At 38.8% G+C, this 14745-nt stretch overlaps 1 protein-coding gene across 1 annotated transcript in view; it reads left to right on the top strand.

Moving 5' to 3' along the window:
• Positions 1-14745, top strand: part of CHST9 (carbohydrate sulfotransferase 9) — a gene marked incomplete at its 3' end in the record, with an annotated part of 245314 nt that overhangs the window by 93657 nt on the left and 136912 nt on the right. The gene's annotated exons all lie outside the window — the stretch shown is intronic.

Below are 14745 nucleotides of genomic sequence, written 5' to 3'. Positions count from 1 at the left end.
TCTGGTTCTACAATACCTGAATCTGAGGCAAGAACACCAGAGTAGATGCCCCTTTCTTTCATTGTAATCCTCCCAGCCTTGTGAAGGGCTGCATACACATGAATTAAGACTCATCTACACACACATCGCAGCCCCTGGGGCCTGGTATCCTTTGGATACCCCCTTATCCCTGGGGCCCACACTCCAGTGATGCAGTCTGGTCCTCTCCTCTGGAGTTCTGATCTGGACAGAATTTGCCATTCTCTGTGCATAATCTTGGTAAGGTATGGACTCCCAAGATAAGCACCTTAACCTTCCTCACCCTCTGTGAAGATAACATGTCTGTAAGAGGGCAAGAAGGACCCTCTAAAGTACTGCTTCTGGCTGGGGAATAATCTCACCCCACAATTCCTGGGACTTTCTTAAAGACAATGTTCTTTCCTTTTAGTGGTACCCCTTGGTTATGTAGTAGAGAATAGTATCATTTTGACCTGTGTAGAACATAGGATGCTTCTAATTTAAAGGAACTAAAAATATTAAAAAGATTTAAAACCTCCTAACAAGAAATTCTGAGGTATAGCTTCCCTTGGTTCAATAATTCAGGGGCTCAGTGACAGGAATCCATAGAATGAGTTGTTTTTGTCTTCATGTCCCAAGCATTATATTCAGATGTGACAACATCCACCAAGAAAAAAGAAGATGGCTTCTGCCATGTCTCTTTATTAACAAGGAAATCCTCTTAATGAAGCAACTCATTCAAATTCATCTCTCATGTCATTGGCCAAAAAAAAAAAAAGAAAAGAAAAAAATCTCAAAATCAAGGGAATGGGCCCCCTATAATGATTAGTTTAAAAGTGTCATGCATATTTTGTGAGAAGAAAGGTAGGAGAAATGATCAGGGCAGTCACCCAATATATCTGTCAGAGTAGATAAAGCTAGAAGGTTACTATCCACCCTGAGAATGCCAAATTTGTGCAACCCAGTTCCCAGTGGCTGAATATGGTGGAGACACTCTTTTTTAATGTTCCCGCTCCAGTTTTTGGTGCTCACTTATACCCACCCTCTTCGACTGTGCTATCTCTGCCTTTCTGGCAGGCTGTGTCACTTGCTTTTCCTGAAATCAGTGCCTCATACTGGACATTGATAAAAGATCTTGCCAGAAAATAAAGCACATTGCCTTAGGCATTTGGGTGCTATATATTTCTTTTCCCTCCAGGAGTGTCTCACTCTGTGTAGAAAGGACCATTCCCAGCCCCTGCTGGAGGTCACATGGGTTTAGCAAGTATACAGACTTTTCTGCGGATCTTCCCTGCTCTCTCTCTCTCTCTCTCTCTCTCTCTCTCTCTCTCCTCTCTCTCATAATAAGCACTGGATGGTGTTTGCTTTTTGCTTTCACCTAAATTCCAACTGTTGGCCAGCCTCTTATGCAACACAAAAAAAAAATACACTAGGCGATTAATTTTTCTAGAAAACACAAGTCGTCCACTAACTTTGCACAGGATAGTTTCATAAAATTACTCCTGAAAGCAATAAAGCAATAGCCACTGATCTAAGCCCCTTTCCTTATTTTCTTCCTTTGGTCTATGAAATATGAGCTTCCCTAACTGTCTAAAGCCTAAACCTTTGATGTGGGTCAATGTGAAAGAAAAGATGAGTGTGATAAAGATTTTTTTAAAAAAAAAAAAAAAGATAAATGAGGGAAAACTCCAGGCTAGTGAGAATAAAACTGTGCTGACATCTCAAAGAATAAAATGAAGCTCACCTCTGGCCTCCACCAGCTTACTTCCAGGCTAATGAGGCAATGATTAAGAGAATAGGGGAAAGAGCAATGAAATGCCCTTGTTTCTTCCAGATGAAAAGCTGAGCAGGAGGGTGTGTCCATTAGCCAAGTAAATTGCTATTTAAAGTGAACAAACGCAGACTTCACAAGCAGAGATTCTGACTGGACTCATATCTTTACCTTTCCAAATGAAATGTTCCCCCTTTGCTGCCTTCATGCAGAAAATTAACCCCAAATAATATTAAAACTCCTAATTCAATACAGAGTCGATTAATTTAATCTTTAAAAGTAAATCTACCCAGGAAAAATAAGATGGTTTGGAATTAGTTAGCAAAAGTTACTATTGAATCTTTTGAGGGTTTCCTTGCAGAAGGTATCTATATAATATTAACAATAAATGGTAAAGTTTTTGAAGCCTAGATGGATAATCAAATGTTGTCGACTCCAAGAGAGACCTCAGTTGATGATTCACTAGTTTTAAAAGGCTAGATCATTGGCAAGTGTCCACTCTACTCTTGATTGCTAACCTAAGCATAGGGTAACATTTTAATACTCTGATTAAACCAAAAAATGCATTCATCTGCAGAGCTGGTGCTTTAACTGCACCCCAAATGATAATATTTTTTATTCTTTAAAATGAAAAAGAGTAAGCTTAGATGCCAAAGTGCTGGATAATAGAATCTATTTACAGATGTAGTTGAGAAAAGCACCTTAAGGAAGAAGGAATGTAGGTAAGCCCTTGGTTAATATGTATATCAATAAATATTATCCTTGTGAAAATAGAAAAGAAGTTGTTTTGACTATCTATTGTTGCATAAAAAATGTTCCAGACTATAGTGGCATTAAAAAAACACTTATTTTGCTTGCAGTTTTGTGGGTTAAGAATTTGGAAGGAGTTCCACTGGGTAGTTTATCTGATGTCCACGTGACGCCCCTGGAGGTGGGTGGAACTGAAGAATAATTCCCAGTGTGGTGTGTTCATCAGCTTTCCATTATCGTTAACAAAATAACTGAGATAACCAACTTCCAAAGAACAAAGATTTATTTTGGCTGATGGTTTAGTATTTTCCATCCACAGTCATTTGGCCCATTGCATTTGGGCCTGCCATGGCAGGGAGGGCAAGGTGGAACAAATCACTCACCTCATTGGCAGGGAGTGAAAGGGACAAAGAGACCAGAATCCCCCAGCCCCCTTCAAGGATGTACCCCCCAGTTACCTACAACCTCCCACTTGACCCTACCTTTTAATGGTTTCCAGCACCTTCCACTAGCACTAAGCTGAGAGCCAGGTCTTTAACAGATGGTCTTTGGGGGAAATTCAAGATACAAACTACAGAATCAGGATAGTTTCTTGATTGACACATCCGGTTTCTAGGATGGGCTGGATGGGAAAAACAAGAGTCACTTATGTAATATTTAGGCAGCTCTCTTTCTCTGGGGCCACCACGTGTAGTTACCTTGAACTTCCTCAATGGCATAGCAATCGCCAGGTGATCCAACTTCTCACGCTGCATCTGGCTTCTCCCAGAGCATGTTTTCAAAGACTCAGGAAGTAGAAACTACCTGATTCTCCAGGTCCAAGCTTAGAAATTTAAAAGCATTATTTCTGCCTAATTTTACTGATTAATCAGATTACTAGGTCTGGATGGCTTCTAGGGAATTAGATTCCTACTCCTGGGGCCTGGCCTGGGCATGGCAGGCACCTGGCTGGCTCTGGCAGATCCAGGGAGGCTCTGCTATGCACTCACCTGAGATGTGAGGTTTCCTGAGAAGCCAGCGAAGACTACCACATGGGTTTGTTAGGAATGCTGTGCGAGGGGTGGGGCAGGTGGCAAGGCTGGGGGCCACCAGAAGATACCTGGAGAGGAAGAGAGCAACCTGGGAAGAAGGCCACTGGGCTTAGGGCAGCAGAATGAATCCGCTCAGAATAGGAGGCTGAAAGAAAGCTGTCTGGGCACATGGTCGGAGCTCATACACACACACATCTGTACCTGCAGTGGAAGTTTCATGAACCAACAGTCATTCTTCACTGTGTAAAGTGCACTGAGAGCTTCTGTTCCATTCTATTCTTGAGATGCTTTGTTTTATTTGCTTTTGCTTTGCTTTGCTTTGCTTTGCTTTGCTTTGCAGAGCTGGCTGTTGACCAGTGAAGTCCAGCAAGTCTATAATGCTGGTGGCTCTGGAGGTTGAGGAAAGAGATTCAGAAGTCCCAGGCCAACCTGGGCAACTTGGTGAGACCTTGTGTCAAAATAAAAGTTTTTAAAGGGCTTGGGATGCAGCTCAGAGATAAAGTGCTTGCCTAGCATGTGCCTGCCACAGTCCGGCTGCAGCAAAATAACAGGGGGGTGACGAGCAACTTGTATAGATTGATACAGCAGGAGTGGGAGCTGTTTATTGTAGGACAGGAGGGGTATATATACATCCACACAGCTTATCTAATTAACATAAACTCGATACAGCAATCAACCAATAAGGAATCTCCACACTTAATGGCTCGCTGGCGTTACTTCACAAACCACTCCCTCTGGCAAAATGCCAGGCGCCATCCTGACTTGTTTACAGACTCTAACATTTGCCAGGTCCTGGTTTCAATCTCCAGTACAGGAAAAATAAAGAAGTTTTAGTTTTCTAGTGCTGATGACCCTCTGAGAACATGCCTTTCAAAAAAGCCCTCTTCCATCCCTCTCCAAAAGAGGAGGAAACAAAGTGCCTAATACAGAGCCTCTTCTCCTACCTCATGAATGCAAAATGTTCAGGATGCTACAAAATCTCATTTTCATTCTAAAAGGAGTGAATAAATATATTACAACAACATTCTCTACAAAATAATTCATTCTGTTTTTTATTTTACATAATGAACACTTTGAGGACATTTAGAATATTATTTTCTTTCAAAATGATTATTCACTCTTAACTTGGTAGAAATGTGTATTACACAAAGGAAAGTACATTTCTGCTTTAGTCAGTAGCTGGAGCTAATGTTATTAAAACTAGTGTTCCCCTTTTGCTGAGCTATTTAAGACCTGGAAATAATGGGTATTTGCTTTTGCCAATCTGACTTCAACATCTAAAGGTCTTCCAAAAATCTTCTCTGCCAAGAAATGACTGCCTCCAAAATGAGATCCTGAATATCAAAAGGTTTAGTCTAAGATTTAAACCTCCCAGCCCAGTGTTGGGAATGTGAAAGGGACTATTGCTTGTCGCATTAATTATGTGCATGTCAGATGGATGGAAGTGGGAAGAAATTCTGTACTTGAGAATTTCCAAGACAACCTAAAACGATTGTTCTTCATACTGATTTTGCTTCTTCTTTGCAGAAGGGTCAGCCCAGGGGGGAAAAAAAAAAACCTTTGAGCATTCAGTTTTTTCTCCACGCTATGACGGATGGCAGACCCTAGGGCTGGGGAGTGCAGATGGAGAGTCAGCTCTGCCAAGGCAGATGGTCAACCTCAGAGGCCCAGATTTATCTGTATCGATATGTTTCTGAAGGGCCAGTTTTTGTATCTCAGTACACACTGTCTGAAGTCCCCAGTTCTCAGTGTGCTTACAATGGCTCATTTTGCCCAAGCATCCTAGCAACAGATCAACTAACAAAATAGAAACAGACACAGGAGCAAGTGGAATTTATCTAAACCTGCAAAAGGGCAGGGAGGATTCCCCCACCATCCAGAGGCTCATCATTAATGTCAGCTGAGGCCACTGACATTTCAATATCAGCATAAATCCAACCACAAATGATAGAATAAACCTGTTGGCCTGTTCCTAGTGTTTACCAAACAAAAACTATGCAAGTTGTAGTCCTATTCAGACCATTTTAGACCAATTAATCTTTAAACTGGCCCAGTTAAACTTTTCTATTCCTGTCCTTACAATAAATCAAGTTCAATGTTAAAGGTCCCACCATTTATTGGAAGGAGTGGAGGAATGGGGGAAGGGTTCTTCTGATTTTTCTAAAGCAATGCTCCCTCTGTATTTAGACCACATGGAACTATTGACAGATCCATAGTTGCTGCTCATTCCAAAAGTGGATAGGATTGGAGCCATAAACCCATGTGGCCTTGGCTCATGATTGGGAATTTTGATGTATCAATTTGGGTTTCACTAGCCCAACTTGTATTTGGAAAAAAAAAAAAAACACCAAGAGGAAAGGAAAGGAATTCAGTAAAATGAAAAGCCATTTCTCCCTTAGAAACCAAGGGAAGGCAAGTGAGAGAAATGTAATTAAGATGTCAAGACACTCACAAAGACTGGGAGCAGATTACATTGCTGTAATCCCAACAACTCAGCAGGTTGAGGCAGGAGGATCACAAGATTGAGGCCAGCCTTAGCAATTTATTGAGACCTTAAGCAACTTCATGAGATCCTGCCTCAAAATACAAAGGGCTATGAATGTAGCTCAATGGTAAAGCTCCCTGGGTTCAAATCTCAGTAGGAAAGAAACGAAATTCTCAAAGACTGAAACTACAATAAATGAAGTAATTGACTTTGAAGATAGTGAGAATTGTCATGCAATTCTATGTACCACCTGATACAGAGCATCCCTAAAGACAAATACCTAACAATACACTATTCTCTCTGCCCCATGCACTGAGGCAAGAGCTTTATAAACATGAGCATATCATGCACTCAGAACAAGTAGGAATTAAGTATTCAACCTTCACAGTGACCCTGCAAAGTAGGTACTCATATTACCCCTGTTTCAGGATGAACACATTTCAACTTGGAGAGGTTAAGCGATGTGCCCAATATCCATTGATATTTAACTGGCAGAGTGACAAACCCAGGCTCTTCAGCACTCTATGGAATGGCCCTTCATCATGATGGCCAATAACCTCAGACAGGATGAAAATCTCTGGGCTCATATTTCAATTCTGCCATTCCCTAACTCAAATCTTGTGCATATTGCAGAAAGATTCTGAGCCTGCTTTCACTCCTGGGGAAAAAAAGGAAGTAATTATCATCAACTCTGTGATCTTTAGGGAAGAGTGAATTAACTAATATTTAAGTGGCAACACAATGCCCATCTTATAGTAGGTACTAAATAACTACTAAATCACTTTTTAAGAAACTCATTCTGAAGATCTTCTAAGGCATTCTATTTCTGAACTACTATGATTAGATATTCACCAATTAAAATAAGTAGTTGATTTATTCAAATAATTCAATAAACAATAAATGGCTAGTAAAAAAAAACAGTAATCTCCAGAAATATTTTTAACAACATAATTTATTGAGACGCTCTCGATACCTAGGGACTCATTATAGATGTGTTATAAAATATCCCATTGTTTACTTCTCCCTGCTCTCTCACCTCAACTATTTGGTTTTTTGGCTTCTCATTATTTATTTGCCATAAAGTATCATAATGCTGTGCAGATAAAATGAATTATTCCATATAATATGCTAAAAATAATGATAGGTATATTGTTTTAGAAACATTAGCTACTATTATTAGTGTGATTATAAAACACCCTACTAATATCACTTAGAAACAGGAATGAAGTAAAACAATTTGGTTCTAATTCATTTTCAGTTGAAATATCAGAGAGAAGATAATAGATGATAATTGTATAGACGGTAGATATTGAATGTGTGTGTGTTTTTGTGTAAATACACACAAACACAACAAGAGAAGAGGAGAGAACAAGAAGTAATATGGAAGGTGAAGTCCCTCTCTGCTTTCTTCCAGGGTTACATAGCCCACAGGGACCCATGATTAAGATAAGTCAGTCTAACTTGAAAGTCCATGTTCCTTCTGCTAAATCATGCTGTTTCCTGTGGGAAGAGAAAAATCTTGCATTTAAGAAGATTTTATGTATTCATTTTCCTCTCTCCTTACAGACAAAAGCAAGAATAGTTGGTGTATCTACATTCAATACAGGAATAATTTTGAAATTATTTTAAAATGCCAACAAAGGCATTTTTAACTCTGATCGCCCAAATATACATTCTGAAGACTTCTTTTCTCATGAATGTTGCATTATACTAGATAAACATAGCAACAGTGGAGAACAGAGCTTTAGGTCTGACTCTAGAAATCCACCTAGCACTATAACCTAGTTGCCCTGTCTACAAGTTGAGGCATTTGAAGCAAGTAAACCTTCAAGCCCCTTTCTCTCTAAATCCCTATAAAATAACCAGAATTAAAACCCTACCTCCTTCCACTCTCCTAATTAAACCAGAAGTGTAGAAGTACTACAGTTTCTAGAAATATATTGACAGTGTTTTTCCATTATAGTCTAGATGAAACAAAAACAGCATTAAAAATACAAGGGAGTTAGCATTGTGTTATCTGGGGATTGTCATGCCCTTCCCCCATTTTTTTTAAATAAGGAACATGTGCACAGTAATTTTCTTTGTCATGATTCTATGCCTTCTTCATAGTGCATTTTGCCAAAGAAACATCGGACATAAATGAACATTCTCAGGTATCCTAGCAACAGGATGTGATTAATAATACCTCTCAGAGCAGGGCAGATAAAATGCCTGAGAGTGAACGCAAACTCAGAATTGGCTACTGAAAAATTGGTAGTGCAGTAAGGTATGCTTGATAAGATTCCACGACAGACTTTATTATACAAAGATGGAAGCAGGAAAAAGTGAGAATATATTTTAGAAGGGAAACTGTATCTGAGCATGAAAATATAGTGTTTTGTGTGCACTGTATAATACATATGCACACAATGCATGTGTGTACTAAAAAGCACATACACGCAACACACACGCATACAAGACACTGAGTTGTAATGCAAATACCCCTTCTCAATACTGACAAGTCATCATTGAATTGCTGTTTATATGCCTGGGGTTTTAAAAGATCAGAAACAATCACTATGATTAAGAGACTGCTTCTCTTCTTAAATACTGAAATGTACTATAAATTGATAGCTATTTAATGTTTCTCCATGGAACCATATCAACACCTCAAGTCTAAATAGCTTTTAAAAATATCAAGACTCAGTTTATATAAATAGTCTTGGTACTTGGTATTTTAGTGTTCAATTAAACACATTTTCTCATATAAGAAAAAAAAGTTTTACCTTGCAAATTCAATTTTTATGAGATTATGTTCCATTTTCATTTCTCACAGGTGGAGTGCTGCATTTAGGTTTAAATAGAAATAAGATGTAAACCATATTTAATGTTTTGCTTTTAAACTAGAATCTGTGATAAGATAAAGCATAACTAAAGCAGAATCCATGTTCATTATTCCAAAAGCCTCTCTGTTATTTTATCACCCACTTTTCTAATATAATAGTTTTCTAAGTTGTCAGTTGTAATATAAATATCTGCTAAAAGCTCTATTCAGGTTGTACTTCCACTAAATTTTAGCAGTACTAAAATTTGCTTCATGCTCTTTCACATTTCAGGGTGGGTTGGAGAGAGACACAGCTCTCCCTATGCCAGGTTGATCTAAAGCATTTAGGTTCAGGGCTTGGTGCTGGACACAGGCAGTCAGAAAGACACAGGACTCAATGCAGACTAATCATGAGCCAAGCACTGGAGGGAGTGCTATGATACCAGTACTATGACAATGGTATCAAGAACTAAAGACACTTGGGTATTTTTCCTAAAGAATTAAAATCATCAAACTATAGCAATTTATGCTCATAACAATGCAAAATAGCCAGACTATGGAACCAGCCTTGGTGTTCATCAGTGGATGTGTGGATGAAAAAAAAAAACATATCTATACACGAGGAAATTTTATTCAGCCATAAAGAAGAATCAAATGATGTCATTTGCAGGAACATGGATGGAAATTGAGAGCATTATCTTAAGTGAAATAGCCAAACTCACCAAGTCAGGCAATGTATGTTTTCTCTCATATGTGAAAGGCAGAGAAAAAAACAGAAAATCAAAGAGAATCCAGTAGAATGGAGGGAAAAGGACTGGAGAAGGGAGGAGGGAAGGAAAAGGGGAAATACCAAGGGATAATTTTGACCAAATTATATTATTACATCATGTGCATGTACCAATATAGAACAATAAATACCACCATTATATACAATTACAGTGCACCAATAAAAATATGGGGGGGGGAATGGCTAAAGGGCCACAGAGAAGGGTTGTCAATTTGGCAGGCACAGAGGGCTGAGGGAAGTGGCCCAGAGGGGGAGTCTTCACAGGAGGTCTGTCAAGCTCCAAAGGATGGATAGGGTTTGGATAAGCGGGAATGGTGTGGTGGGAGGTAGAAGTGGGGAGCTGGTGGGTATGTCATTCCTGGAATAATAGGTGAGTGTTCTGTGCCTGAGGATAGCAGCAAAAGGTAGGTTATGGCCAAATCATTCAGTCATAAATTCCACATTAAAGAACATGGATTTTAATCTTCAGCAGATTGGACGACAAAGGTGGAAAAACCAGTGAAATCCAGTAGGAGCCTATACAATACGTATCACCCCAGAACAAGATATCAAGTTCATGAACCAGGGGGATGGAGTAAGAAAGGAGAAGACAGAGATGAAAGGCCTTATGGAGTGAGAATGTAAGAGACTGAGGGAGAAAAGAGAAGCTGAGCAAAAGGGAGCAGGATATGGTTCTTTTTAAAAAAAATAATTAGAACTTTATAGTTTTACATAGTAGTTGGATTTACCCCAACAAACTCCTACGTAGCTGGAATTCTATTTCAGTTCATGATCTTCCCATTTTCCCTCCCCTCCCCCACTCTCCTTCCTGTACTCTACTAGAAGTCCTTTCAATCATCTACTTGTTTATATTTGATTCTTTTTACTTATACACAAAGGTGAAAATCCTTATGGTATATTTAATATGCACATAACATAATTTTTTAAAGAATTCATTATGCATTGAGGAGGTAATTGTTCTTTGGTTTCATGTTGGGATGCTTTTCATTAGAGTCACTATAATACCTGACAAGAACAAATTAGAAGAGGAACGGCTTATTTTGGGCTCCTGATTTCAGAGGTTCACCCATGGTAGGCTGACCCCTTGATCTGGGTCTGAGGTGACGGCAGAATATCACAGCAGAAGGGCATAGTGGAGGAAAGCTGCTAGTTCATGGCAGCCAGGAAGCAAAGCAAGAGAGGGCCATGAGCCAGGGACAAAATATAGTCCCCAGGGGCACACCCCCAGTGACCTACTTCCTCCATTCATGCCTCATCTGCCTACAGTTATCATTCAGACATCCATTCAAATTATTCTCCCCTAAAATGGATCAATCCACTGATTAGGTTATAGCTCTCATAACGTTATCATCTCACCTCCAAATATTCCTGAACTAACAAATACATGAGCTTTTCAGGGCACACCTCATATCCAAACCCAAGGGATGCCTAAGCAGACACCACCAAGAATGAGCAGTTTTGTAGGGGAATGTAATGATTTAAGGACATGTGTTGAAGTACAATCGAAGATGCAGAAATTTCCACTACACTTAAAACTGAGGTAGATTTTGGAGTTAGAGATGAGGATCTCAACTAATTTCTTACTATGAAATTAAATATGGAGAGAATGAATAATAATCCATACAAGAAAGATAAACTGGAAAAGAAACATAGCAAGTCATTTCCATTTAAGCACTGCAATCTGTGTCATTTGATGATTATAACATTGTCTTATGTATGTTTTTATTTTTCTAATTTGAAGTTTAATGTATATATAGTGAAGAATTGAAATCTAATTTGGTTCCTTTTAGAGCTAATCACTTTATAAATCTATTATTATAACATTTATATAGCACTCTTCAATTTACAAAGTCCTTTCCTCTAACACAGGAGCCAGGAATTGTTTGAGATTTCAGTAAAAAAAAAAAAAAATGCTTTAGACCTGTCTTGCCTCTGTTCTGAATCATTGGACCCTAATATTTTGTATGAATTTCATCCATTTTTTGCTGACTTACTCTATGGATTTCATCCATGCAGCAGGTTCGATCCCCACTTTACACATGAAAAAGTCAGAATGACTGATTTGCTTGTAGTCAGCATCATTATAGGTAAGGTTATATTGAATAAGTGATACAGTCTTTCATATATATGCAGAACAATTCCTCCAGAATTAACAGTTTAAAACTATAATAAGTTTGTATTATCACAGTTTCTGGGGAAGGATTTTGTAGTAACTGAATGGATGGTTCTGGGCCCAGGTTCTCCATGAAGTTGCAGCCAAGATGGCAGCTGGAGCCTGAATGGGACATTCACATGCCTGGCAGGTTGATGCTGGCTGCTAGCAGGAGGTCTGTGTTTCTTTTTGGCTATTAATAGGAGGTTTTAAGATACAGGGACCTTTACATAGGGCTGACTTGTATATCCTCAAAATATTGTCAGGCTTTCCCCAGAAGGAGGGATCCAAGAGAAAGCTACAATTTTTTAGGGCCTGAACTGCAGGTCACATGCTATCATTTCTGCAAAATCCTATCAGTTATACAAATCGTCTAATTTATTTTTTTTATTGGTTGTTTACAACATTACAAAGCTCTTGACATATCATATTTCATACATTAGAATCAAGTGGGTTATGAACTCCCATTTTTACCCCAAATACAGATTGCAGAATCACATCGGTTACACATCACATCTTCACATACTGCCATATTAATGACTGTTGTATTCTGCTACCTTTCCTATCCTCTACTATCCCCCCTCCCCTCCCCTCCCATCTTCTCTCTCTACCCCATCTACTGTAATTCATTTCCCTCCATGTTTATTATCCCGTTCCCCTCACAACCTCTTATATGTAATTTTGTATAACAATGAGGGTCTCCCTCCATTTCCATGCAATTTCCCTTTTTTTCTCCCTTTCCCTCCCACCTCATGTCTCTGTTTAATATTCAAATCGTCTAATTTAATGTGGAAAGGGACTCTACAGGGACATGAGTATCTGGTGAAGGGAAGATGGAGATCACTGGGAACACTGACTACCATTCTATATGTATCTCGAATACTTTCACTTTCAACTTTTACAAAGCACATCTTATTTCATTCTGATGCAAATTATAGACTCTCAAAGAGACATTTTTCTGTAAACATAAGTCAAGTTTTGCATGCATTTTTTCATAATTTTTATTGGTGCGTGATAGTTGTAAATAATAGTGGGATTTGTTGTTACATGTTTGTACATGCACACAACATAAAAATGTAATTCAGGTAATATCATTCCATGCATTTTTTAGAGTTTTCAAAAATGTTTGAGGCTTTTAGTAATCATAGGTGTACAATCAAATAGTTATCCAGGCCTATCCAATAGTAAAATTAAATGAGGAGGTACATCACACTTAATAATAAATGAGAGGTTTAAGTGAACTAATCATACCATTTATCTGTTTGAGTCATTAAAATAAATTACAACAAAGAAGGCCTCTGGAAACCACCCAAATGAATAGAATGTGCCATCAATCAAGGTGCCAGTTAGCTGAATTCTATACTTTCAGTTGTACATTTTCTTTTTTTTTCATTTTATTTATACATGATAGTAGAGCCTATTTTGACATATATGTGGAGTATAACTTCCCATTTTGGTGGTTGTGGGTTATACATTTTCTATCATGTATTTTAGAACTTTTTAAAGACATGAAGGCCTTGTAGAAAAACTTGAGTAAAGTTCACATGTAGTTTTTATGTGTTACATAATGTCTTAGAATCCAGCTTCAACAGTGAAGTATTGATAGACTAAAAGAAAGTGACTCTAGAAAGATGACCCTTGCTTACCCATGAAAACTGAGTCTCTCATCTCAACAGTGGTGTCCACACACCCATCACCATGGTGTAGAGCTCCTTATCTAAGCTCTTAAGCATGCATAAGCATCTCATGAATTAGCAGAAATCTTAGTTGGTTTCAGTTTAACCTATTGCCCCAGCTGGATGTTGCTAAATTCCTTGAATGAGAAGCCATATCCTCAGCTTCACCTTCCTCATCACCCACTTACCCTCAAGCCTTCACAGTCTTTCTTGTGTTCCTTGCCCCCTGTCTGTTAGAATCACTGCCTCACAATCTGTCAACCACTGTGCACTCAACAGTGTTGGATGCTGTGAGAGCTCTCACCCTAGACTTCCTGAAAACTCTTCTGTGCTGTGTGACTCTTCTCTCTGTTGATCCCCCTTGATCTCTGCTGCTTCTGTCATCTCACAGGCTGACATCACAAAACAAAAGTAGCATTTTTGTTTCTTGGTTATTGACCTCAGTCCACTCCTCTGTGCCATCTGCTTTTATGCCTCATCCAACCACTCTGTTCAACCAATAATGGGTATTCCCTCATCTCTGATAGCTCCCAGGCTCCAAGTCCCTATAACACTTCAAACTCAGTATGTCTAAACAGAATTCCTCATGCTGCACCCCACCACATCTTATCATTTCCCCAAAATACATCACTGTGCCCAGAGTTATCTAGTCACCTGGGCTTTTCCTTCTCCTTTGCAACTCACATTTTGTAAATCACTGAGCCCAATTACATCTGCCTCCCCATTGTCTTCTGCATTCCCCATTTATCTCCTCTCCACTCCCTGTATCATGGCCCAGTTCACCCTTTCATCACCTATTGCCTAAAGTCTAGGACAGTCCTCTTCCTTAGGCACTGGTATTAGTGTTCAAATCCTTAGAGCAAGCCCCACAGTATGTCTTCTTGATTAATTTTCCTTGTCCACCTTGCCCATACTATTTATCTCCTTTGCCAAGAACCACTCTTTTGCCTATTTCAGATTCCCTTAATCTTATGCATACCCCAAGATCCACATCCAATACTCCTTTCTCCATAACTTCACAGGCACTTCCTTCTTTCTTAAAAGAATTGCTTCATCCTCTTGTATCTTTAAACATTCTGCATCTTTTGGTGCACTTCTCATTTCATGTTAAATTGTCCTTTCTATCCTTCAAGGTTATAAGAAATCACGGTCTTATTTTATTTAGCTGTTGTCCTCATAGTGCTTTGCATGTGGATTTTCACTTCGTGGTTTATTGTTTAGTGAATGACTCTTGTTAGTGAGCTTTTTAAAACCAAACAGCATAATTAGTACATATTTACCCAGTTTTTTAAA

The sequence above is a fragment of the Spermophilus citellus genome, assembly GCF_964194105.1.
Source record: "Spermophilus citellus genome assembly, chromosome: 12".
NCBI lineage: Eukaryota > Metazoa > Chordata > Mammalia > Rodentia > Sciuridae > Spermophilus > Spermophilus citellus.
Note: the sequence above shows the minus strand (reverse complement) of the source record. Positions and strands in the feature narration are given on the sequence as shown.